This window comes from Stenella coeruleoalba, assembly GCF_951394435.1.
Source record: "Stenella coeruleoalba genome assembly, chromosome: 21".
Lineage (NCBI taxonomy): Eukaryota > Metazoa > Chordata > Mammalia > Artiodactyla > Delphinidae > Stenella > Stenella coeruleoalba.
The window spans coordinates 35,419,359-35,445,648 of NC_137167.1; the positions used below are offsets into that span (position 1 = coordinate 35,419,359).

Here is a 26,290-nt window from a genome sequence, read left to right on the forward strand (position 1 = left end):
ATCATCTTCATCTCCAAACTTTAAAATACAGCTTCAGATTCTTCTCCAGACTATATTACCAAACGTTTATACCACTTGTATTTTCAAAGTAGGTAATTGCCTGCTATCAGCAGAACTGGGTTTAATAATTTTTCTGCAAGAGTCACCTGCCACCTCGAGAGTGAGACAGTAACTTTCCTTGAATGATGTTATTCCTCTATTTTCATTGGCATATTTAAATTTTGTTGCTGTACATTTTTTTTCCTACGGTGTTAAGCTAATCAATTTTTCTTGACATCTTTATTGGAGTGTAATTGCTCTACAATGTTGTGTTAGTTTCTGCTGTATAACAAAGTGAAGCAGCAATATGTATATATGTATCCCCATATTGCCTCCCTCTTGCATCTCCCTCCCACCCTCCCTATCCCACCCCTCTAGGTGGTCACAAAGCACTGAGCTGACCTCCCTGTGCTATGCGGCTGCTTCCCACTAGCTATCTATTTTACGTTTGGTAGTGTATATATGTCCATGCCACTCTCTCACTTCGTCCCATCTTACCCTTCCCCCTCCCTGTGTCCTCAAGTCCATACTCTACATCTGTTTCTTTATTCCTGTCCTGCCCTTAAGTTCTTCAGAACCATTTTTTTTTAATTCCGTATATGTGTGTTAGCATATGGTATTTGTTTTTCTCTTTCTGACTTGCTTCACTCTGTATGACAGACTCTAGGTCCCTCAACCTCACTACAAATAACTCAATTTCGTTTCTTGTTATGGCTGGGTCATATAGTAGTTCTATTTTTATGTTTTTAAGGAACCTCCATACTGTTCTCCATAGAGGCTGTATCAATTTACATTCCCACCAACAGTGCAAGAGGGTTCCCTTTTCTCCACACCCTCTCCAGCATTTGTTGTTCGTAGATGTTTTAATGACAGCCATTCTGACTGGTGTGAAGTGATACCTCATTGTAGTTTTGACTTGCATTTCTCTAATGATCAGTGATGTTGAGCATCCTTTCATGTGTTTGTTGGCCATCTGTATATCTTCTTTGGAGAAATGTCTATTTAGGTCTTCTTCCCGTTTTTGGATTGGGTTGTTTGTTTTTTTGATATTGAGCTTCATGAGTTGTTTGTAAATTTTGGAGATTAAGCCTGTGTCAGTGGCTTCATTTGCAAATATTTTCTCCTATTCTGAGGGCTGTATTTTCAGCTTCTTTATATTTTCCTTTGCTGTGCAAAAGCTTTTAAGTTTCATTAGGTCCCATTTGTTTATTTCTGTTTTAATTTCTTTCATCAGTGCCTATAGTTTTCTTCATACAGGTTCTCTTCTCCTTAGGTAGGTTTATTCCCAGGTATTTTATTCTTTTTGTTGCAGTGGTAAATGGGAGTGTTTCCTTAATTTCTCTTTCAGATTTTTCATCATTAGTGTATAGGAATGCAAGAGACTTCTGTGCATTAATTTTGTATCCTGCTACTTTACCAAATTCATTGATAAGCTCTAGTAGTTTTCTGGTAGCATCTTTAGGATTCTCTATATATAGTACCGTGTCATCTGCAAACAGTGACAGCTTTACTTCTTCTTTTCAGATTTGGATTCCTTTTATTTCTTTATCTTCTCTGATTGCTGTGGCTAAAACTTCCAAAACTATGTTGACTAATAGTGGTGAGAGTGGGCAACCTTGTCTTGTTCCTGATCTTAGAGGAAATGGTTTCAGTTTTTCACCACTAAGAATGATGTTGTCTGTGGGTTTGTCATATATGGCCTTTATTATGTTGAGATAAGTTCCCTTTATGCCTACTTCCTGGAGGGTTTTTATCATAAATGGGTGTTGAATTTTGTCAAAAGCTTTCTCTGCATCTATTGAGATGATCATATGGTTTTTCTCCTTCAGTTTGTTAATATGGTTTATCACATTGATAGATTTGCGTATATTGAAGAATCCTTGCATCCCTGGGATAAATCCCACTTGATCATGGTGTATGATCCTTTTAATGTGCTGTTGGATTCTGTTTGCTAGTATTTTGTTGAGGATTTTTGCATCTGTGTTCATCAGTGATATTGGCCTGTAGTTTTCTTTCTTTGTGACGTCTTTGTCTGGTTTTGGTATCAGGGTGATGTTGGCCTTGTAGAATGAGTTTGGGAATGTTCCTCCCTCGCCTATATTTTGGAAGAGCTTGAGCAGGATAGGTGTTAGCTCTTCTCTAAATGTTTGATAGAATTCACCTGTGAAGCAGTCTGGCCCTGGGCTTTTGTTTCTTGGGAGATTTTTAATCACAGTCTCAATTTCAGTGCTTGTGATTGGTCTGTTTATATTTTCTGTTTCTTCCTGGTTCATTCTCAGAAGGTTGTGCTTTTCTAAGAATTTCTCCATTTCTTCCAGGTTGTCCATTTTATTGGCCTATAGTTGCTTGTAGTAATCTCTCATGGTCCTTTGTATTTCTGCAGTGTCAGTTGTTACTTCTCCTTTTTCATTTCTAATTCTATTGATTTTAGTCTTCTCCCTTTTTTTCTTGATGAGTCTGAATAATGGTTTATCAATTTAGTTTATCTTCTCAAAGAACCAGCTTTTAGATTTATTGACCTTTGCTCCGGTTTCCTTCATTTCTTTTTCATTTATTTCTGATCTGATCTTTATGATTTCTTTCCCTCTGCTAACTTTGTGCTTGTTTTGTTCTTCTTTCTCTAATTGCTTTAGGTGTAAGGTTAGCTTGTTTATTTGAGATGTTTCTTGTTTCTTGAGGCAGGATTGTATTGCTATAGACTTCCCTCTTAGAACTGCTTTTGCTGCATCCCATAGGTTTTGGGTCATCGTGTTTTCATTTTCATTTGTTTCTAGGTATTTTTTGATTTCCTCTTTGATTTCTTCAGTGATTTCTTCGTTATTTAGTGGTGCATTGTTTAGCCTCCATGTGTTTGAATTTTTTACAGATTTTTTCCTGTAATTGATATCTAGTCTCATAGCATTGTGGTTGGAAAAGATACTTGATACGATTCCAATTTTCTTAAATTTACCAAGGCTTGATTTGTGACCCAAGATAGGATGTATCCTGGAGAATGTTCCATGAGCACTTGCAAAGAAAGTGTATTCTGTTGTTTTTGGATGGAATGTCCTATAAGTATCAATTAAGTCCCTCTTGTCTAATGTATCATTTAAAGCTTGTATTTCCTTATTTATTTTCATTTTGGATGATCTGTCCATTGGTGAAAGTGGGGTGTTCAAGTCCCCTACTATGATTGTGTTACTGTCGATTTCCCCTTTTATGGCTGTTAGCATTTGCTTTATGTATTGAGGTGCTCCTTTGTTGGGTGCATAAATAGTTACAATTGTTATATCTTTTTCTTGGATTGATCCCTTGATCACTATGTAGTGTCCTTCTTTGTCTCTTGTAATACTCTTTCTCTTAAAGTCCCTTTTGTCTGATATGAGAATTGCTATTCCAGCTTTCTTTTGATGTCCATTTGCATGGAATATCTTTTTCCATCCCCTCACTTTCAGGCTGTTTGTGTCCCTAGGTCTGAAGTGGGTCTCTTGCAGACAGAATATATACGGGTCCTGTTTTTTGTATCCATTCAGCCAGTCTGTGTCTTTTGGTTGGAGCACTTAATCCATTTACACTTAAGGTAGATATCGATATGTATGTTCCTATTACCATTTTCTTAATTGTTTTGCATTTGTTTTTGTAGGTCTTTTCCTTTTCTTGTGTTTCCTGCCTAGAGAAGTTCCTTTAGAATTTCTTGTAAAGCTGGTTTGGTGGCGCTGAATTCTCTTAGCTTTTGCTTGTCTGTAAAGGTTTTAATTTCTCTGTCAAATCTTAATGAGCTGCTTGCTGGATAGAGTAATCTTGGTTGTATGTTTTTCCCTTTCATCACTTTAAATATGTCCTGCCACTCCCTTCTGGCTTGCAGTTTCTGCTGAAAGATCAGTTGTTAACCTTATGGGGATTCCCTTGTATGTTATTTGTTGTTTTTCCCTTGCTGCTTTTAATATTTTTTCTTCATATTTAATTTTGACACTTTGATTAATATGTGTCTTGGCATGTTTCTCCTTGGATTTATCCTATATGGGCCTCTCTGTGCTTCCTGGACTTGATTGACTATTTCCTTTCCCATATTAGGGAAGTTTTCAACTATAATCTCTTCAAATATTTTCTCAGTCCCTTTTTTTTTCTCTTCTTCTGGAACCCCTCTAATTTGAATGTTGGTGCATTTAATGTTATCCCAGAGGTCTCTGAAACTGTTCTCAATTCTTTTCATTCTATTTTCTTTATTCTGCTCTGCAGCAGTTATTTCCCCTACTTTATCTTCCAGGTCACTTATCCCTTCTTCTGCCTCAGTTATTCTGCTATTGATTCCTTCTAGAGAATTTTTAATTTCATTTATTGTGTTGTTCATCATTATCTGTTTCCTCTTTAGTTCTTCTGGGTCCTTGTTAAACGTTTCTTGTATTCTCTCCATTCTATTTCCAAGATTTGGGATCCTCTTTACTATCATTACTCTGAATTCTTTTTCAGGTAGACTGCCTGTTTCCTCCTCATTTGTTTGGTCTGGTGGGGTTTTGCCTTACTCCTTCATCTGCTGTGTGTTTTTCTGTCTTCTCATTTTGCTTATCTTACTGTGTTTGGGGTCTCCTTTTTGCAGGCTGCAGGTTTGTAGTTCCGGTTGTTTTCGGTGTCTGTCCCCAGTGCCTAAGGTTGGTTCAGTGGGTTGTGTAGGCTTCCTGGTGGAGGGGACTAGTGCCTGTGTTCTGGTGGATGAGGCTGGATCTTGTCTTTCTGGTGGGCAGGTCCGTGTCCAGTGGTGTGTTTTGGGGTGTCTGTGGACTTATGATTTTAGGCAGCCTCTCTGCTAATGGGTGGGGTTGTGTTCCTGTCTTGCTAGTTGTTTGGCATAGGATGTCCAGCACTGTAGCTTGCTGTTCGTTGAGTGAAGCTGGGTGCTGGTGTTGAGATGGAGATCTCTGGGAGATTTTCGACGTTTGATATTATGTGGAGCTGGGAGGTCTCTTGTGGACCAGTGTCCTGAAGTTGGCTCTCCCACGTCAGAGGCACAGCCCTGATGCCTGGCTGGAGCACCAAGAGCCTTTCATCCACACGGCTCAGAATAAAAGGGAGAAAAAGTAGAAAGAAAGAATTAGTAGAAGTAGAAAGAAAGAAAGGAAGGAGGGAGGGAGGGAGGGAGGAAGGAAGGAAGGAGGGAAGGAAGGAAAAAAGAAAGAAAGAAGATAAAGTAAAATAAAATAAAGTAACATAAAATATAATAAAATTATTAAAATAAAAAATTAATTATTAAGAGAAAAAACCCCAAAAAACGGACGGATAGAACTGTGGGACAAATGGTGGAAGCAAAGCTATACAGACAAAAATCTCACACAGAAGCATACACATACACACTCACAAAAAAAGGAAAAGGGGGAAAAATCATAAACCTTGCTCTCAAAGTCCACCTCCTCAATTTGGGATGATTCGTTGTCTATTCAGGTATTCCACAGATGCAGGTACATCAAGTTGATTGTGGAGCTTTAATCCGCTGTTCCTGAGGCGGCTGGGAGAGATTTCCCTTTCTCTTCTTTGTTCTCACAGCTCCCGGGGGCTCAGCTTTGGATACGGCCCCGCCTCTGTGTGTAGGTTGCTGGAGGGCGTCTGTGCTTCGCTCAGACAGGACGGGGTTAAAGGAGCCGCTGCTTCGCGGGCTCTGGCTCACTCAGGCCGGGGGGGTGGGAGGGGCAGGGAGTGCGGGGCGCGCCTGCGGCGGCAGCGGCCAGCGTGACGTTGCGGCAGAGGCCGGCGTGACGTTGCACCAGCCTGAGGCCCGCCGTGCGTTCTCCCGGGAAAGTTGTCCCTGGATCCCGGGACCCTGGCAGTGGCGGGCTGCACAGGCTCCCTGGAATGGGGGGTGTGGAGAGTGACCTGTGCTCGCACACAGGCTTCTTGGTGGCGGCAGCAGCATCCTTAGCGTCTCCCGCCCGTCTCTGGGGTCCGCGCTGTTAGCCGCGGCTCGCGCCCGTCTCTGGAGCTCCTTTAAGCAGCGTTCTTAATCCCCTCTCCTCGCGCACCAGGAAACACAGAGGGAAGAAAAAGTCTCTTGCCTCTTCGGCAGCTCCAGACTTTTCCCGGACTCCCTCCCGGCTAGCCGTGGCGCACTAACCCCCTGCAGGCTGTGTTCACGCCGCCAACCACAGTCCTCTCCCTGCGCTCCGACCGAAGCCCAAGCCTCAGCTCCCAGCCCCGCCCGCCCCGGCGGGGGAGCAGACAAGCCTCTCGGGCAGGTGAGTGCCGGTCGGCACCGATCCTCTGTGCGGGAATCTCTCCGCTTTGCCCTCCGCACCCCTGTTGCTGTGCTCTCCTCCACGGCCCCGAAGCTCGCACCTCTGCCGCCACCCGCAGTCTCCGCCCGCGAAGGGGCTCCTAGTGTGTGGACACCTTTCCTACTTCACGGCTCCCTCCCACTGGTGCAGGTCCCGTCCCTATTCTTTGTCTCTGTTTATTCTGTTTTCTTTTGTCCTACCCAGGTACGTGGGGGGGTTTCTTGTCTTTTGGGAGGTCTGAGGTCTTCTGCCAGCCTTCAGTATGTGTTCTGTAGGAGTTGTTCCACGTGCAGTTGTATTTCTGGTGTATCTGTGGGGAGGAAGGTGATCTCCGCGTCTTATTCCTCCACCATCTTGAAGGTCTCTTCTCCAAATCAGTCAGTTTATACAGAAAGAATCTGCATCTTATTGTTTTGCTCACTATGCTTTGTTTCGAGATAAAATTGAAACTTGGTGGGGAGTAGAGGTTATATTCACTACAGAAAGACACTGAGGATTTACGATCATTTTAATCAGCCTAAAAGATGAAACCTAAGGACAATTATCACTATACTTTCTCTGCTTTACCTGATTTTACATGAGCATTTTCAACAGGTGTTCCCTCCTCCTTCAGTTTGTTGTTCAGGATGGTTGATACGAATTGAAACGTTAGTTCTAGAATAATGTGACTGTTTTCATTATGAATCCAATCAATCCAAACATCCCTTGAAAAATGTCCATTTAAAATACCCCACTACCCATGAAGATTCTGTTCCTACTCTTAAAAGCAATGATTGCAGCTGACTAGGAAAAAGCTATTTTAATGTATAAATATTAATAATAATTAGAATTAAACAGCATTTTAAAATATTAGCTAGCACTCTAAGTGCTTACGAATATTAACTCTATCTCGGTAAATGCATGGAAGATTTCATTCTCTCCCCATTTTAAAGGTGAAGTAATGAAGGCACAGAGAGACTGACTGTCTCACTCAAGGTTACACAGTCATGGCCGTTCCGTAGCAAAGCTGGGGTTCATCCACAGGAATTGGGTTTCAGAACCTGCCCTTTCAGAATCTTACACATGTGACTAGGACAAGTAACACCAAACGTAACAACCCTAATGGTGCTGTGAGATCATTGAGGGTTAGTGTCAGAGCCAGAGGCCCAAGCCCAGCCTGGGCCTTCCCTCAACCTGAAACATAGGTGCTGTAGCGGGGCTCACCCATCAGCAATTACATATGGAAAGAGCCACAGAGTCTAGCGTTCAAGACGAAAGCAGAGCTATGAACTTCTTGAATATCTGCAAGAAACTGCAGTACACATTTTAAAAGATGAAATTCAAATCCAACTTTCGAGGAACCCTGGAACACTTCCTCCAAACCTTGGGTTTCCAGGAGCCATTCCAAGTCCCCTGGTCCCTTCAGTAGCTCAGCTGGTAGAGCAGAGGATTGTAGTTGAAATCCCCGGTACTACAGAGCCAGAGCCTTTACTTCACTGCTCGTTTGCTCTCCAGTGCACAGTGGCTCCCACACAGAGTCCATGAGATGTTAGAATCCTGTTTTCTTGGTCAAAAGATGCTTTTATTTTATTTTTTCTTTCAATAAAGGAATACTGATCCGTGGGCATAGATCACCACATACCAGAGTTGAATTACTTTTCTCTGCTCAAGAAACCATTTCCAACTTCAGGGTGCCTCATCACTCCCCCCTCCCCCTTGATATTTTGTAGAAATCTCCCTTCATGTGGACTCATCTGTAGCCGTTATTGGCTGTGCAACAGTAGCACTGTGGCCGGGCTGCATCCTTAGACCCCCAGCACTCAGCCTGAAGGAGCACGAGGTTTTTACTGAATCACTATGTTGTACACCTGACACTACTATAATAGTGCATGTTAATTCTAACTCGATAAAAAATGAAAACACAGAGGACATATATATCATATCTGTGTCGTATATCAAGTACCCACTGTGTGCAAAGATCAGATGAATTCATGTGAGAGAGAAGACAAGCACGAATGAAGCCATATATATATAGAGAGAGAAAGGTCTACCCATACGAATATACACGTATTACACAGAGAGATAGTGCGCCTAGGATTGATGAATGTGGCTGACATGATTATGGTTAGAAAAAGTACTAGGAAGTAACCTCACCTCCTCCACAAACTCTTGATCTAAGAGCCACTTACTTCTCTCTCTGATGCCTAGCACAGAGCTTAGAGGAAAGAAAGTTCTCAGTAAGTATCTGTTTAATAAATAAATAAGTGAGGAATTAGAGGAAGGAAGCGAGGGAGGGAGGGCAGGAGGGAAAGGGCTTAGTCAACCAATTGAAACATCCAGCCCTGTCTCCAAAATCACCCATTCCTTGACTCTTGTACATCTCCTTGACTAACCAGTTTTTGGCCAACCCAAGATCCCCAACCTTGGTTAGCTTCACCTTTCATTTTCTTAGCTGGAGACTCATGAAGAGTTTCTTGAGAAAATCATGAGAAAATCATGAGAATCCAGGATAAACCTATCCTGCTCAGTCTCACTGGATCCCTACCCGACCTTGTGTGTTCGTTGACGTTTAACACCTAATCGTGGTGCCCAAGCATCCTCTCCAGTCACTTTCATGTTTCACAGTTTCTCAAGTCATCAGCTCCACCCATGTCCCTCTCAAATGACTTTCTCCTTCCTGCCTCAAAAAATGGCATCTCTCCTCCTTTACAGCCAAACCTCCTGCCTACCCTTGACCTTAATTACCCTCCTCTCCTCAGTGGTCTCTACCTCTGTTGCAGTCACATGCTCAAGCTGACTCATCCGTAAGTTACCAAAAGCAAAATGACCACCAAGAAGACATTTTCCTCAACTCTGTCGTACTTTTTCTTTCCCTCTTCTTGTCGTGATCCAGATTTCCTCCTCCTGTAAGTCAACTTTTATACCCTCTATGTGACCACAATATCTGTCTCAGAAGACACAAATGTTTTCCAAAATCAAATCTATGATTTTCAGACAGTTGTCGTCCTTTCAAATCTACCAGTAGCGTTTAACACTGTGGTGCCTGAAAAAAAAAAGAGGCACAACGTAAAAGCTGAGAATTATGTTGATTCAGTGGACTTGCTGGGGACTTAGATCCGGGAGACAGCCTCTCAGATAGCCCTGAGGGACTGCTCCAAAGAGGTGAGCAAGGAGCCAGTTGGACGTGGCTGCAGAGTCTGATAGCTTGATGGCCAGAGCATCCTTTGTTTACTCATGTGGCAGGTGGCATTCTTCCTCCACAACTGTTTACCAATTAGCTCTTCACAAAACACTCCACGGCCTCCAGTGTGACTCCTTGACCAGATTCTTGTCCTCTGTCTCCTTTCCTGACTCTTCCTTCCCCGACACTGTACGTAGATATTTCCTCAAGAGTAGACCAGCTTCTCTGCATCTCTTGGAGAATGACGTCCATTCCATGACTCCCCACACTGCAACTCAACACTTTCAGCGAATGTATTAACTAGATATTGATGTGGCCCCTTGAAAACAAATACAACGGCTTTCTGAAAAACGAGCTCTTTCTCTTCACTTCCCTTTTTCTAATAATTACATCAATTATCTCTTAGTCAACAATGTTCAAAACCTAAAAGTAATTTCTGACCTATCTTATATCCTCCCTGTATTTTTGTTTCTTTGTTGTTATTTTCATTTTTTGTTTCTTGGTATAGTTGAGAAAGAAGGAAAGGGAGGAACAGAGAGAATAAGACTCATTGTTTGACACTTGGAAGTTATTCCAAAGGACGATGATGCTAAAATGAAAACTAAATGTTAAAACTCAAGGAATGGATTCATTTTAGCTGTGATTGCTGTTTAAAATGACTAAGTAAAATGCAAAAACGAGGAACACATGCATTTTTTCCCTTCAACAGAACCAGAAACAAGTATTTGTAAATTCACACAGTAGTAAACATAATCTTGGGCTCTGGGAATGCAGTGTGGCCTAAAGTTTGTCCTACCCTTAATCTAATTATCATCATGTATAATCGGAATTAGCAACAGGGACTGAGTGGGAGGGGCTTTAAACAAGACAAAAAGGTGGCAGGTCTTAGATAAATTCACAAACATTTCACTTTTCGCAAAGATAAATCAGCATATAAATTTCTTGCTTTTACTACTAGAAGAAAAAAGCAAAAAGGCTCTAGATGGACTCATGAAATAAAGTTTAGCTTAACACACTGCTACGGTAGACTTTTTATGATTATTAAGAATTTTTTCCATTCATGAATGTGGAGATTGGGATTGACATATATACACTAATATGTATAAAATAAGTAACTAATAAGAACCTGCTGTATAAAAAATAAATAAATAAAATTCAAAAAAAAAGAATTGTTCCATTTGTTTTAAGTCAGCAGTAATCTCTCGTTACCATGCATCTCAGCTTTTTAAGAGTTTCAGAACTGAAATTATGCATATAAAACATCAGATCAAGCTTTCTTCCAGTTTATATATTTCACTTATTTTGTTTTAGATTTCCTACTCTTCTGAGACAAAGTGATTTCGAATTTCTGTGCAAGCAAGAAAACTCAAGGCGTCTTTAAAGAAGAAGAGAAGGTAAGTCCCGGGGACAACAATGTCTCCAGACCTACCAGATAAGACAAAAAAGTCTTCTTAAAATACACAACTTGTTTGTCTTGACAAAATAAGACCCTTGCGCTAAGCTGCCGTGTACCTTGTAGCTCATTACTAATGCTGTTAACCTCTGTGAATTAGCTGTAGGTAAATGATTCCAAAAAGTGTGATTAAGCTGATTTTCTTATTCTTTCTGATAATATGAAAGCAATAGCATTTCTACAGCTTTTTTATTTCTGAAAAATTAGCTGAATGAGAACATCCTAAAATATGGAATCTCTGCTTTGTAACTAGAGAGAATTTTCCACTAGGACGGAGTAGACCAAACAATGGATTATAGAGCATGTGTGTTTCCCCACTTTGTAAGTGATTTGTTTGGAAGCTCTTTTCTTCCCAGGGAGTCTTAATCCTTTCTAAGCAGCACTTACATGGCAACCTTAGAGACTTGAACTTGTACCTGGTTATTTTTGTTCTCTCCTTGATATAGCTCAGTGCGTTTTCTCAATGGTAACCATGGTCTAGTAATTTAAAGCTTTTGAACCTTGGAAACAGATTCATTTAAAACCTTATTCTGACGGGTTTCCTCAAAATGAAAAGCGTTTTCTACTAGAAAGCTATGAAAGAATTTACAACAGAAAATCTGATAAATGTCCTGCCCAGGATGTGTATATACAGTGGTTCGCCTAGAAGATCCAGTTTCCTAGAGTAAATCATTCAGAAAGTGCCTGACTCTTTGGCTTAATGGGTTGAATTCTTTGAGTTCTTTGACTTTGCTTGATCGATGGCTTGTTTCTTCTTTTAATACATAATTCAGTAAAATTTTCCCTTGGAGAAAGGGTTTTCTAGATTGTGAAATAATTATGAAATACAAATGTGTAAGAATGACAACATTTTTACGTCAGAAAAATTGAGTTACTAGTACATATTTCTTTCTGATGCTCTTCGTTCAAAGACAATATACTGTTCCTTTTTCAGATGAAAAATAAATCATTGCAGAAGTTTAGAGGTTAAGTACCCACATCTTGAGTCTATGACAATAGCTACGGTCGTGTTGCTGATATAATTTTCTATTCAGGTTACTAGATTTGAATTAACTGTATATCCAAAATAAGTAATCTTTTATTTTTTTTCCTCCTTTGAAGTTGACATAAATTTATACTTGCAGAAGAGTTTTTTTGCTTTTCAGCTTAGAGAAGGGCAAAGAGAAAATAGAAGGGATTTTTTTAACAATACAGTTGTGGTGTAATTGCTACACACAATGGTAGCAACCACTGTTGTTTTCTTTCAATATTCTTTCCCGGCACTTATGTTTTTACTTTTCAGGTAAGCATGTCTCAGAGAAAAGCAATAGGAGAATCCTTTAATAAAGTTCTTGCAGACACACACGCACATCCTTACATGCTCAGTAATTAACCAAAACTAAAATAAAGCTCTGGTGTGAGTGGCTGTTATGTGCCACCTCCTGCATGCAGGGTAATTTTTTCCCCTTGATCTCGGTTTAGGTAATGGGGAGATTCTTCTGTTAAGATAAAACAGTTAATACAAAATAGACTTATAATTTACCATCTATATTTTCCTCAGTAGCTGTTAAGATTCTTTCTAAGAATTTTAGCATTATATTTTGCACACAGTCCATGGAAACAAAGACCCTGGGAATGTATGTGCAATATAGATAGATGATAGATAGATAGATAGATATCTTAGATAAGAAGTGATTTACCCAAGTTGCTTTGCTGATACTTTCCTCAAATTCTCCTCCTGACCTTTCATTCAAATGTGAATCATGACGAAGGCTGTGAAAAACCTACCCATATAGTTTGATAATAGACTTCAAATAAATTACATTTTTAGGATAGATTGTCACTGAAGTATTCTGGAATTAGGTGTGTAGCTCTTCTTATTATGAATGGGAGCTACGCACCTAATTTCAAACACCGTAACCTGAAATGTAATCACCTATGTTTTCTCCTATAAAAAGATAACGCGATATTCAGTGCAAAAGCAGTACTTGGTTCTCTGAAATCCATTGTTGATGAGATTCCTTCGGATCTCCAGCATTTCACCCTAGCAAAAGCTCTTCCTATAAATGCCGTGATCATAAAACATGTCGACCTCCCCTTGTTTTCTAAGTACCCTCTCTTCAAACCCTTCTCTTGTCAGTTCATGAAAAGCACTCTTCCCATACCCGGAGGTTCTCGACAACAAGCATCTAGTCTTTAATAGCTAACATATAAACTCAAATGCTTTAGTGCTCCTCTGAGATTCACATTGAATGATAACTTTTCATATGAGACAGTTGCTGCTATGTAGGTAGGCTGCTGCCTTAGAAACTCACATATAAGCATATATCTTGGTGAAGAAACAAAAGGTTACCTTCCACATACCCCCAAACTCTTCCTAAATCAGGCAAATCGACTGCCTGTTTTCTAGCCTGGGAAAGACACCCAAACCAAACCAAAACAAAACAAAACAATGCTAAAAGAGTCTTTCCAAACTCTATTCTCCAGGAAGATTTCAGAGTTTGCCTGTTATGATTTAGAGGTGATGTTGTGAATACGCTTTAGGGTATAGGCTTTAGGTAATATTTTTCAGTGTGATTGTAAACGTACTTTAAATGTCCTAAGGTTCGCCAGATATTTTTAACTAAGCCCAACAAAGATGCCGAAACATTTCCTCAATTAAAAAAATGACAAAATGATGTTTTGCAAAAAATTGCACCTGGAACTAAATATCACACAATTTCCAAGCACAGAATCTTGCTGTTGTTTAAAAGTTGGTAGGAAGAATGGAAAACACGTAGAATGTGGTCCATTTTAGAATTGGAGATGAGGAATATCGTAAATAATTGAAATCCTCAGATAAGCCAGAGCTTCTCATTTTTAGCCAGTAAGCCCCACCCTTTCCCAGGGCTTTATAAAATTGAACTCAAAATTATAAAACCTTTGATTGTATAATTTTTTTTTCCCTTCGATCAACATTGGTCAAAAGAGAAAGAGAAAAGCAAAGAACCCAATAATACTCAAACTGAATATTCCCTCCCTGCCTTGACTGGGATGGGGCACCGATTATATCACTATTTGGTGGGTAATCAAAGAATTCAACGGAATGAAAGAAACAGCATAAATTAACAATATGTCAAAAAAAATCATAAGCCATTCCGACGATTATAAGTATCTCTGTGTTTGTTGCCGTGCGGAACAAAAGTCAGAATGCTGACTCCAGGTTTTACTTTTCATCTGGACGCTTCGGTGTTTTGCAGACACAGCATTTGGTGCAAGGGAAATGTTAGAGTTTAAAATTTGTGAGATACTGTGGTAATTTTTCACTGTGCTTCTTGGTCCCTTCCTCCTGGGTAAGAAGGATTATCCTGGCGCCTGGCCCCAGCAGTGTGGCTCAAGGAGTCCTGCTTGGCCTGAGACTTGGGAAAGAATGTCTGAGCTTTCTGAAGATGCCAGTCTGATCTCACAATTTGGGGAAGTCTGTACCCAAGGGAGCATTCAGCCTGACTGAGTGCTTTGACTGTTCGTGTTTGCATGTGACTTTACAGGAGGGGTTCGCCAAGTACAGTGCCCATGTCTGTCTTCTGTCATTGAGCCAGTGTGACCCTCAGCCTCAATTAAAAAAAAAAAATTGATGGGGCATAAACAGATTTTCCTGTTAAAATATATAACCTATGGGGGAATAGGAACAAAGGACAAGGTGGTTACAAAAAATTTCCTTTTATTAGGTCACTGCTTTTTTTAAATCGTGAATTAAAATTGAACAGTAATTTACTCTATATTAGGAAGTTAGAGAACGAGCAAAATGGATTTGTTAGGGCTGTCCCAGGGCTAGTGAAGAAATGGCAGAAATAACTAATTAATGAAGAAGAGGCATCGGCACTCACATGCTAGGAAGCACCGCTCGTAATTTGATTATTTCAGTTTTGCCTTATATCAGCTATAAAGCATTGCTCTCACTAAGTTAAGGTTGGTAGATATTCCAAGGCCCCTAAAAAACCACAGTGTCGTTATTCTGGGACCTGGATAGGGGCCATACTGTAAACTGATGTGACAAATTGCTTTCTGCACAAGTGCGTGGCTTGGTCATTGGTCATGAGTTGCCATTTGCATGGATTTGCACAGACGGAAAACTGTGTGCTTGAAGAGCACCATGGGGTGGGTGTACCCATGCTGAGACATGTCCGCCAGCCCCAAGGGGCTTCTTCATGTCCTAATGTCTTCTGCCACCAAAGCCCTGGCCCCATGGGATTCTGAGCGTCCTCTGTCTTACGCCGAGAGCCAAGGCTGTGGAAATGCGTCGCCTGGAATAAAGTGATACCCCTCAGACGCTTCCCATCAGCTGAGACCAGACCACTCGCTTCACAGCTGTGGCCCAGCCCACAGGGAACCATGTAGGAAACCAGTCTTTAAAACACTATCAACAGAGAACAAGTAGGAGGGAGGCCAGGCAAGATGACGAAAAGGCAGAGGAACAAATCTTCTGTTTATTAACTCAGGAATCAGAAAATATCTCCTCAGGGATTATATGGACAGTGTTTTGCTAATAGGTGGTACCAGTTCGCCTTCAGTTTTCCAATCAGTAAAAATAAACAAATAAATGCAATGCTACGGCAGATGTTGTTCGACGTAATGATGGCAGCGTGGCAATACTGTCTATTATTCTTGAACACTTCGCGTAAAACCTCATTGCCTTAAAAACTTGGCAATGGTAATTCACTTCTCAGTTTCTTAATCTGTAAAATGGGAATGATAAACCTCCCTACTGTCCTTTTATGAAGAGAAAATGTGGTTAATATACCAAGGTTCCTATATATATAATGCTCAATAAACTATAACTATTATTATTGAAGGTAGTTATTTTACAAGAGCACGACGTTCTACAGCAGGTCTCTATTTTGAACTTCCTTTTCTAAGACCCATTAGGTAAGCGACAGAGTGCAGATATTTTCAACCTCCTTATATTTTATCATATTTATAAGATATTTATTGACAGAGAAGGGATGAAATTTAAACTTGATGAGTAGAAGAAGGAATAGAAACAGGCAATGCCGAGAATTTCTTTTTAGTGGCTCAGCCACAACTCAAGCAGGCCCCGTTCCACCTCTCGGATCAGACCGCGATGGGAAGATTTAGGGAGGTGCAATGAACGTTGAAGGCTTTACCTCTAGGAAATGTAGCCAATTGCCTGTGTTCTCTGCAAGCCATCTTTCTTGTTAGCTTCTGAATGGAAGACTCTGCTTTATGGAAGATTACCAGAAGTAAATAAGCCTGACAAATAGGAGGGTTAGAATGGCTAGCAAAAAACCTAAACTTCCATGGCTCGCTCCAGAGAACTCCAGTACAGAAAGGGCAGACATCAATCTATTTGCTTCTCTGTCCCCGGCCCTGGCCAAATACTCTGTGTCAAGTACATAGTGAAAGTTCCCGAAGTATGTGCTGAATGCGTGAATAAATGAACCATTTTCCTGGGAAATAATATTCTAGGTGGTCTTTGTTCTAGGAGCTCAGAGATGGCTTCTAATGATCACAGCAGACATTGCCAACCCTGTGTGGAGGCGGCCACTCAGCATTCCTTGGCTTTGAGCATCTTGGATTTCGGCATCACAGCAGTGCTTCTTCCCCTCACCTTTCTGCTGTGTGTATCTCCAGCCTGAGCCTAATTAGAAGAAAGGTGCTTTGAGATCTTTTGATAAACTTCTTTACAACTGTGAAGTTGTTTATGATGTTTAGCTAATGTATTTCTTATTTTGTGAGCCTGACCGTATAAGAAATGTCATAGCAAATGCAGCCAGCAGTGGCCCCAAGGAATATTCTATATGAGATTGTGGTTGCCACTCAGATATTACCTAAATAAGCTTCTTCAAATTCCCTTATAATTCACCAAAAGTTTCTCATATAAGAATTTATTTAATCACTTTGAATGTTATAAGCTAAAAGTACCTTCTCATAGATATCCCCCCAATTTTAGCAAAGTATTTTATTGTACAAATTTAGATACTGTGGAGTTCAAATGATAATGGCTATTAAACTGTGATAAAATATGATTGTCTAGAAAGGGATTGTTACCTAATAACAAAGTATTTTTAATTAGTAAATATTACAGGTTTAGGTGAATATCAAAGTACAGTACTGATGTCATAGATTTCTACCTACTTCTATATCTTTCCTTCTTTTTGCTCATTCCCTTGAGAATAGTATTTCCTTAGTTCCAGATTTTGCTGTTTGATGTTTGCTTTATCCAAATACGTAGGTTCACCAGATAATCACCGTCCTTGTTGATTTGTAACATCTAAATGATGCTAATAGTGACGAATTGTTTCACTACAGCAATTTTCTAGAAGAGTCAAATGCCAAAAAAAAAAAAAAAATCTGACTTGTGAACATAATAAAACTCAGTTGAATTAACAAAGGTGACTTCAGTTGAATAGCACGTTCACGGTAAAAGATATTTTTTGTGCCTCTATAAAGGGAACTTTCTCTTTTCACACGTATGTCATTTAAGTGCTGAAAAAAATCCCTCTCAGACACTGTTTATTGAAAAAAATTTCATGAGCGCCAATCTCACTTTTGCAGCAGTGCAGCAGCCTACCTTTCTAAAAGGGGAGCAGGTGATGCTTTTGAAAATACTGCCTGCATGTTGCAACACATTTATTTAAAAATACTGTTTCTATTACCCTTGAACACTTTGTGTAAAACCTCATCGTAAACGGTGTTGTCACCAGGAATGGTAAGTTGTTTTCATGCAAGAACTTCAAACCCTCCTCTGATGTGGTCAGTTAGGGGAGCTTTTTGTAACTCCTTAGGACCAACTGAGGGGACGTTTTGCTGTGATTTTTTTTTCTAGTTGGGTTCTCATTCCTCCTGACCTACTTAGCATGGGGGAGTCAGCCATCGTCTCTCCCAGTTCCCCAAGGAGACATCGACAGTTCTGTGTGCGCGTAGTTAAAAGTCCAGCTACAGACCCACGCGTCACCCACTCTCTCTGTTCAGTTACTTACCATTGACACACTTGGCGAACAAAAGTTCCCTGGTGCGCGTGTGATCTTAGACTAGGTTTAGACGAAGTGCGATCGCCCTTTATCCAAAGAACGAGGTGTGCAGAGAGAAGTCTGGATGAGTGCTCCCTCTGCTGTGTCACATTTTGACCTGGAGCCCGACCTTAGTAGAGTCTGTGGCCAGCTGGAAGAGTTCCTTTCCTCTGGCCTGGAAAGGGCCCGCGGGAGGTGGGCGGAGACAGCGCTTTGGCTCTTCTCCTCTGCAAAGTGCTCAGCGAGCCGGTGTTTCTGGGAATCGCCTCCCACGTCCTCCACCCCGACTCAAACGCCGCCCGTTAGATCCAGCCGGGAAGCTCAGCGCGCAGAGTGAGCGTATGACGTGTCCCACGTACGCGAGCCATTTCCCTGTTCTTGACGGATTTTTAAGGTCACAATTATATTAATTGCCGAATCTCAAAATCAAGATAAAGTGGCCCTCAAAGAGGGATCTGATGACTACTGAAGGGGGAAAAGGAACATCTAAGAAGGATTTGGGTGTCAGTAAGAGGCGACTGCATCTTAGTTTAGATGGTATTTATCTCTACTGTGCACATGAGCTCCGTGAGTGTATAGAAATATCTCTGGGGGAGTAGAGAGTGTAGCTCAGGGAACAATGAAGAGCGTGGTTTTGGTCCTTTCAGACTAAAAGTGTTAGAACTCAGACATTGGAGGGTGTGTGTGTTTGTTTTTTTAACTGAACTACAGTTGATTTGCAATGCTATGTTAATTTCTGCTGTACAGCAAGTGATTCAGTTGTACATGTATATATTCTTTTTCATATTCTTTTCCATTATGGTTTATCACGGGATCTTGAATATAGTTCCCTGTACTATACAGTAGGACCTTGTTGTTTATCCATCCTAGTTCGCATCTGCTAATCCCAGACTCCCAGTCCTTCCCTCGCCCACCTCAGAGTGCAGGTTTTGTCTGGCCTGCATTGGAGAAAATTGGCTTAGAGGAGAAATTGAGTCCCGCAAAGGCCAGGGCACACCCTTAAAAACATGTTGATTTACTGTCATGTGCTGGGTCCTTGGGAGGGATACAGAAAATGCGTCAAACATGTATCTGACCCGCAAAGAGCTCTGAGTCTGCTGAGGGAAATAGTCATAAGAAAACACATCAAATAAAGTGACGCATGACGCAGCAGAGGTCCCCATGACGTGACGCGGGAATTAAGAGGAAGGGGGAAATTAGTGCAGGCTTTCTTAAACACAGTTCTCCTGTTGAAAGCATTTGCCACAGGGATGTTCCACCCGTCTCCAGAGATGACCTTCAGCCACTGGAGGTTGGCAGAGGGACATGGCTGGTGGGGACATAAAATGCCCGTATTCTGTTGTGGGCTTAGTTCATGTCTGCTCTTGGCAGGCCAATTGGCGTAACAGAGAGAGGTACTTTTGAGGCCCATGGGGCCAGAGCTGAACGCAAATGAAGCACTTCTCTGTTCTTAAAAAGCAACATTTATTCACTTAACAAGTGTTTCCTAAGTGCCTACTTCTGAGTATGGCAAACAAATGTGCTATTTTCTGGACTCATGATTTACAGTTATAGTAAAGGCCACCCTGAATAGTACAATTAGATCGTTTAAGATTTTAAAGTTTAAATGCTTTGAGTACCTAAGATCACTGGAATAATTTAGTTGCCTCATCAGAAAGTCATGTCAGAGGTAAAGCACTAAGGGTTTTCCTAAAGTGTTGTGCCTATTCATTTGCTTAGGGCAGTGGTCCCAAGAGGGGACAGTTTTGCCCCTCTGGAGACATTTGGTGTAATTTCAGGAGACGTTTTTTGGGTGTCACAGCTTGGGGACGGGGTGCCATTGGCATCCAGTGGGTAGAGGCCAGGGATGCCGCAAAAGATCTTCCGATGCACAGGACGGCTACACACAGTCAAGAATTATCCAGCCTAAAATGTCAATACCACCAAGGTTGGGAAACTTTTTGACTTAATTCCTCCTCGAGTCACTAATCGTGAGCCCCAGAAGCAATGAAGGTTCTGCATGGAGAGGCCTGATACGAAGGAACAGACACCCCGGCTAGACAGTCAGAGAACTTGGCTAGATAGCGATCGTGTCATCGGAAGCAAGAGAAAATTGTCCAAAAGTTGGAGCGGAGAAGGAGGAGATAAGCCAGAATGCAGACTTCACTGGGCGAGAAGTAAGCGAACTGAGATCCTCGTCAACAGGCTGGAAACGGGCTTCCAGACGCCAGTGACCAACGTGAGAGCTACAGTAAGAGGCATCACCTCTCAAGGGCCAGCTGTGCTGTTGGTGGCTTGCCGCCCATTGCTGCCTGTTCATTTGCATCAAGGACTTAGCTTTTCTTCTTCTTTTCGAAACTGCCAACCTGGCTTCTTTGCCCCTCTGTGATTTCATTCAGACCTTCACCTCAGAGCCCGTGCCCTGAGGTCCCCCTCATTGGCCCCTACTCCAAGGCCCCATGCACCATACTTTCCACCCTGCTCAGCCTTCCCCCCAGCCGGCTTCTCTACTCTGGGCCACTTAGTCACCATATGGTCACAGCAGCTGGGAAATGGGCACAGAAAGACCTGTCCTTATTGCCAGGGGTGCATTGGGAGCTATGTGCTTCTGTCAACCAAGGATGGGGATATTTTCCCAAATTCTTATTTGTATGAATGGCAATCCGACTCTGGTTCCATTAGGACATTACAACACAAATAGATTTTTATAACATGTCCTGAAAATCTAATGAGCTTTTATGTTTGTAAATTTCATTGTATTTTAGGTCTCAAAGACCTGGTTTAAAGATGGCATTTTAGCAGAATTTTCTATGACCAAATGATACAAACACTCCCAGGCTGCGTCAGGCAGCTTTACGGGCTCTCCACCAACTCAGAATGATTCACGTGGTAGAGGGATTTACAGTCGGAGAACACATTTCCTGTGTGTTCACTTGTTTCTCGTATGAGCCCCGGACAGCTGGGCCTCTTTCAGTGCAGAGCCTAGCATTGAATGGATGCATAATGGAGCTGATAAATTAACAAATGCCCAATGTTTTGAAAATGACAAAACATTCTGATCATTAAGACGACTTCCCCAATGAGTCATGGTTTCTTAGTAATGGGTCTAGAGTCCTGCGAAGCTGACACCCCACCCAAGGCTCTTTCATGTTGCGTCTCTGGGCTTGTCTGGACCCGGACAGACACACAGTCACAGGGGTCTACGGCGGGATGGGACTGTTCCCTGCATCCCAGCGTGCTGAGTCATTTCACGGGGAGCACTGTTCAGGAAGGGGTCCTGTGTGCCTGAGTTGTGCTCGATTCCCTCGCACACCTTCAAGTGGGGAGGTCATTTAAGAGCAGTTCCATCAGAGACGGCCCTCCTCTGCTCTTTAAGGCAGGGGAACCCGCCTTGGATTTGTTTTGTATCTCACCACGGACTGAGCACACCCTGGGGGCATTTAATCTGTTGACTTGAAATGATCTAGGCTGCTGGGCTTGGCCCGATGTGAACCTTCACACTGTAGGACTCAGCAGGTCACTGGAACTCATTTCAGTTTAAATCCAAGGCCCCTGACAGCTCCAAGCAACTGTCTCTGAGGTCTACGGGTCTGGTCAAAAGATCATAGCTTTGACACTAGAGGCAGTTAAAGCAAAGACATGCTCTTCCTTCAAAGTCTGTAGGTTGAAGACATAAGATGATCTAGAGCCAGTTATATTGGTCTCCTAATCAAAAACTGCTGTTACCTAAAGAGTAAAGTGCAAAGTCTGTAGCCCAGGATCCTGATCCTAATTTACCTTTTTTCAATTTTTTTCCTCAATTCCTTCATCTTCCATGTGCTTCAAGCCAAGCTGAAGCGTTTTCATGCCTCTAGGTAAGAAACTCGTACCATTTGCTCTGCCAGGAATGGCCTCCCTTTCTCTCTCTCTCCCTCCCTCTCTCCCTCCCTCTCCTCCTTCCTGCATCCCCACCCATCCCTGTGTAACCCGGTCTGTCTGATTCATTCACTCTCCTGCTCAACAAATATTTATTATGTATCTTCTATGTGTCAGGCGGTATGCACAGTGCTGGGCATACAGAAGTGATCAAGAGGGTCAAGGTCCCTTGTGGAGTTTAAATTCTTCAGCAGCAGCTTATATGAAACAAATTAATTAATTAAGTACTTACAAAGTGGGCCGTATTGTTAGGAGGGACATTCACAGGGTCCTGTGACAGAATATAACAGGAGACTCTTAGAAGGAGAATCACGGGCAACTCTTTGGAGATGCCATTCAAGCTGAGAGTTGGGGGAAGAGCAAAGGGCAGCAAACACGACTCTGAGGCAGGAAAACGCCACCTTTCAGGCTGTTTCCATGATGCTTTTTCCCACCACCAACCTGCCCACTCTAGCCCTCAGTTGGAAATAGCAGTTACTTCCTTGAATTCCCATGTGCCTTGTCTGTTCCTCTCTTGTGCTATGTCTACCTTCATTTATCTCACCTCCCCTAAGGGCAGCATGCATGTCGGATTCACTTTGGAAGTCCCCCACAGCAGAGCCACGATGACCCTCCCCTCTTTCTGTCCACTTTGCCACACCCATCCGCATTCCCCCAGGTGGTTCAGTAGAGTGGAAGCTCAATACTCAGCAGAGGCAGGAGACCTTTCCTTGTGGGGCTGGCAGGTAATGTGATCCTTACTCTATTCCTTTCATAGCCAACAGTCCTAATTGCCTGATCATTTGGTCAACTGTCCTGGCTGAGTAGGAAATGGCATGACACTGGGATGTCTTGTAGAACTGAGAAGTGATAAGCTATTTGCCACTCTGGTAGGCATAGGACATAGTTCTAGGGGCGCGTGGGCAGGAGCTATAAGGCCGTATGATGTAAGTTGGAAGGCCTGAAATGTGTGTATATGATATGTATGACTAGTGACAGCAGAAAGTACTGAAGGAAGAAAAACAGAATCATTATATTAAAAAATGCATGCACGGGATGAGAATGCAGGCTTTGTGAAGCAATTTGAAGTCTCTGGTAACTAAAAGAGTTAAAAATCATAGCACAAGAATCGGTCTCATAAAAGAACAATGCTCTGCATTTGCCTTGTTGTGCTATTGAATTCTACTCGAGTAACTTAGGGGCGGCATCTTTGGTTTAGCTGTCATTACAGAACTCAGCGGTAAATGTCAGTCTCCCCACCAAGATCCCACTGAGTTTTGTGAAATTCTCCAAAAACCTCTCCAACAGGAAAAGTTATAAGCTCTGCCGTGTTCGACGGTCTTAATGTGTGAAACTGACCGAGAGATCTACGACTAACCCAATGCACCTCAATTCCAGCTGGTTTGTTTTTTTAACACTGTCTTTGACACATTACGTTATGTCACGTCCCGATCTGATGGAAAATTACTTCCTGTGTCCAACAAGAAATATATTTTAGGAAGCATGCCGACTACACTTATTTTCCTTGCTGTTTCCAATGGCAGGCACTTTGCCACATCTGTCTTCAGAAGGCCAATTATCAGCAACAGAGGTTGTTCCTGGTAAAACAGACGGGCTTAGGCCGGCATCCTTGTCACGTGCCCACCTCTGATTGCAAACTATAGTGTTTTGCATTTTGCACTATATAAGCAACCTTGAAAAAGACCCCACGACATGAGTTCCGAGAGTGATACTGGGAAGTTTCCAAGTATTCTTTTTAAGAGAGGGACGTGATCCTTTCCTGAGCTAAATACAGGTAGCTGCATGCCACATCCTCTGAAAACAGCAAATGCCCTTGCGTTTCGTTCGTCCGTGCCCTGCCGTGGTATTATTCACAGTTAATTTTTAGCAGCATGGCACAAGTCTTAGAGGAGTAAAGAAACTTTATTCATCCCAATCAGTGAACTGACGGAGAGGGGAGGGGCAGGGGGAGGAAGGGCTGGGAGGAAGAATAGGAATTCTTACAAAAGTTTGGTAATATCTAAAACTGAGTTAGGGGCCCTAGTGGGATTCCTCCCTCTTTTAACAACAAAGTGCAGAGTGAAAGAATATGCTCAGCTTACTTTGTCTTCCTACTTTGTTTGATCGGAAAGAACAATCAGATACAACTGATTTCTGAAGACTGCTCAGAATAGAGAGATCTCAGGTGCCCCCCGCGATAGCCCGTCCTTGTCAACAGGAGGCATCCGGTACTGACACCAGCACCTGAGAACACTCAGATGCTCAACGCTTTCTCTTTCATTTTAAAACCTACTGCTGGGAATTCTCTTTACACAATACATTGGCTGGTAAGTGTTTAGAGAGGAATGGATCCCAAGGGAGAGTAAAGCGTGAACCTCCGAGGCTGTGGATGGACACCGAAGGAATCAAATATTTTAAGGTTTAAGTCGAGAAATGTATCTGGGGGGGATGGAGGGGGTGGAGGGAGATAATGAGAGGAGCTGCAGAAAGAAAGACAATGGATTCTCTCTACCTGGACCCACATCTCTCGTTTGACCCCTGGTTGATCACGTGGCCCTCTCCCTACCCGCACACGACCAGCATCGTTAGGTAATCAAACAGTTGGGCATAAAAGGCAACGTCGTAAGAAGGACTCTTCACCTCAAAGGATTCCAAGGCAAGCTGGAAATCCTCTTGGAGGATTTCTGCCGAGAAACTTAGCACCTTTGTATCCCAGATAAAGGCCTCAAGCTTTACGGGAGAGTGCAGATTAATGGTTTTTTTTAAATCCGTTTTTAAACACATGTATGTCACTGACTATGTTAAAAGAGCCACCTTAGCTAAGGCGCAGGATGCCCTGCGTACATAGTAAAGTCAGAGGACAGGTTACAAGGACTTCAGGTTTGCAAATGCTTAATTTAGTGGGAGAGGAATAGCTCAGAAGTTACCTCCTGGCTCTTTTCAATCATATGATAAGATGGGGTTTTTTTGTCTGCTTTTGGTTTTGTTTTGTTTTTAAGCAAGGACACAATTCCACTGGAGGACATTTGATTTTATCTCCAAGTAGGGTGAGTCCTAGGGCTGTAGATAGTTGTATGGCTACCAATTAACTGCACGTGAAAATCAAGAGCTATGGTGTATTTCTACTCTAGAGCTGTTTGCTGTACTTAGTGAAATACAAACTGCATTTTTTGAAATGCAAAACTTAGTTAGAAACAGGTCAAAAAGCCAATGAGATTTGAGGTCTTATGTTGACCCTACTTTATTTTACCCAATTTAGCAACTTACTAAATACATGTAATAAAATTCAGGTTTGGCTTTGAGAGTCTTGCCAGGAAGAGAGTAAAACTGGCCCCAGATATAGAAAAGAAAGGTCACTTTACTTTGAACATTAAGTAAATTGGTCACGAGCAAATGTGCTCTTGTACCTTTTTTATAGAGGTCTATAGTAAAAATGATAAATACATCCTACTTCTAATATCTTTATATATCTGTGATTCAACTCTTCAATTATATCTGAACCTCTGAGAAATAAATCAGTCTGATTTTCAATTGTTCTTTTCATTCTCTAAGAAACTACTTAAAGCTCCTATCTTTGATTATTAACATTTTCCTTTCTATTCATGAAGGACAACATTTTAATCTTTGAAGAAGCAGAATGGTTGTTAAGATGCTCTGGAGTATGATAAAGGCAGATGATAGAAATTTGAAATCATTTTTTCTTATCTTTGAAGGAGCAAAAACCAAAATTTTGAGGAAGAAACCATAAGCTCTTCCTTGCTTTTTTCTTGGAAGCTAGAGTCAGCTAAGTGAAAAGAGATCAGAAATAGTATCCAGAAATCAGACGCTGAGTGGCTGGGGCAGGATTAGGCGAAAAGAGTTGTGAAGAGACAGGATGAGAAAAGGATGAAAATGGGAGACTTGGTCCATTTTATAAGCAACTCAATGCAGTTTTCATGCTACAGACATGATTTTAAGCAGTATGACTTCAACTTTATGCTCCCCTTGATTTTCAAGAGCAATCAACTTTATTACACTTTTTATCGTATTGATTTCTTTAAGCTTTGCTTTGCCCTTACCAAACAATTTTGAATTTACAGCATTTGAGAAGAACCCTATCACCTAAAGAAAATCAATGTCAAAATTCTTAACCAGTTTTACCAAAATGCATATGAGGAATCACAGATTCTTTTTGCTGAGGTTGCTTTTGTATTTCAGTAACGTTTCTAAAACAGATATTGAGCTAATTTTACATAAAATAGGAACAAAGGTTTTGGTGCCCTAGTGGAAGGGAAGTTCAACGAAAAGTGTAAGTTACTACTCACAGATGCACTCATTCATTTTGAGGAAAATATTCCCGGTACAGTATTATGGTATCTTCTTAGGAGTAGACTATGGGCTACCTAGAACCATCAGCTAAATACATTTTCTATAGCAAATCCCAAGTTTTAAACGTTCAACTTGCCACACACACACAAAAGCTGAAGATGATTTTTAAGATATCATAATACACTTAAAATTGCTGACGTCAGTCAAGGGAATATTTCTGGTGTTC

The 26,290-nt window shown here is 41.6% G+C and overlaps 1 protein-coding gene across 1 annotated transcript in view; it reads left to right on the forward strand.

Annotated features, from left to right (window-relative positions):
- The first annotated feature begins 6,225 nt into the window (after positions 1-6,225).
- The window catches only part of TENM3 (teneurin transmembrane protein 3), a 697,856-nt gene continuing 677,791 nt past the window's right edge, over positions 6,226-26,290 (forward strand). Inside the window, exons 1-2 of the mRNA XM_079909550.1 lie at positions 6,226-6,242; positions 10,753-10,835. The gene's annotated coding sequence lies outside the window, so the exon portion shown is untranslated. The remainder of the gene's footprint in view (positions 6,243-10,752; positions 10,836-26,290) is intronic.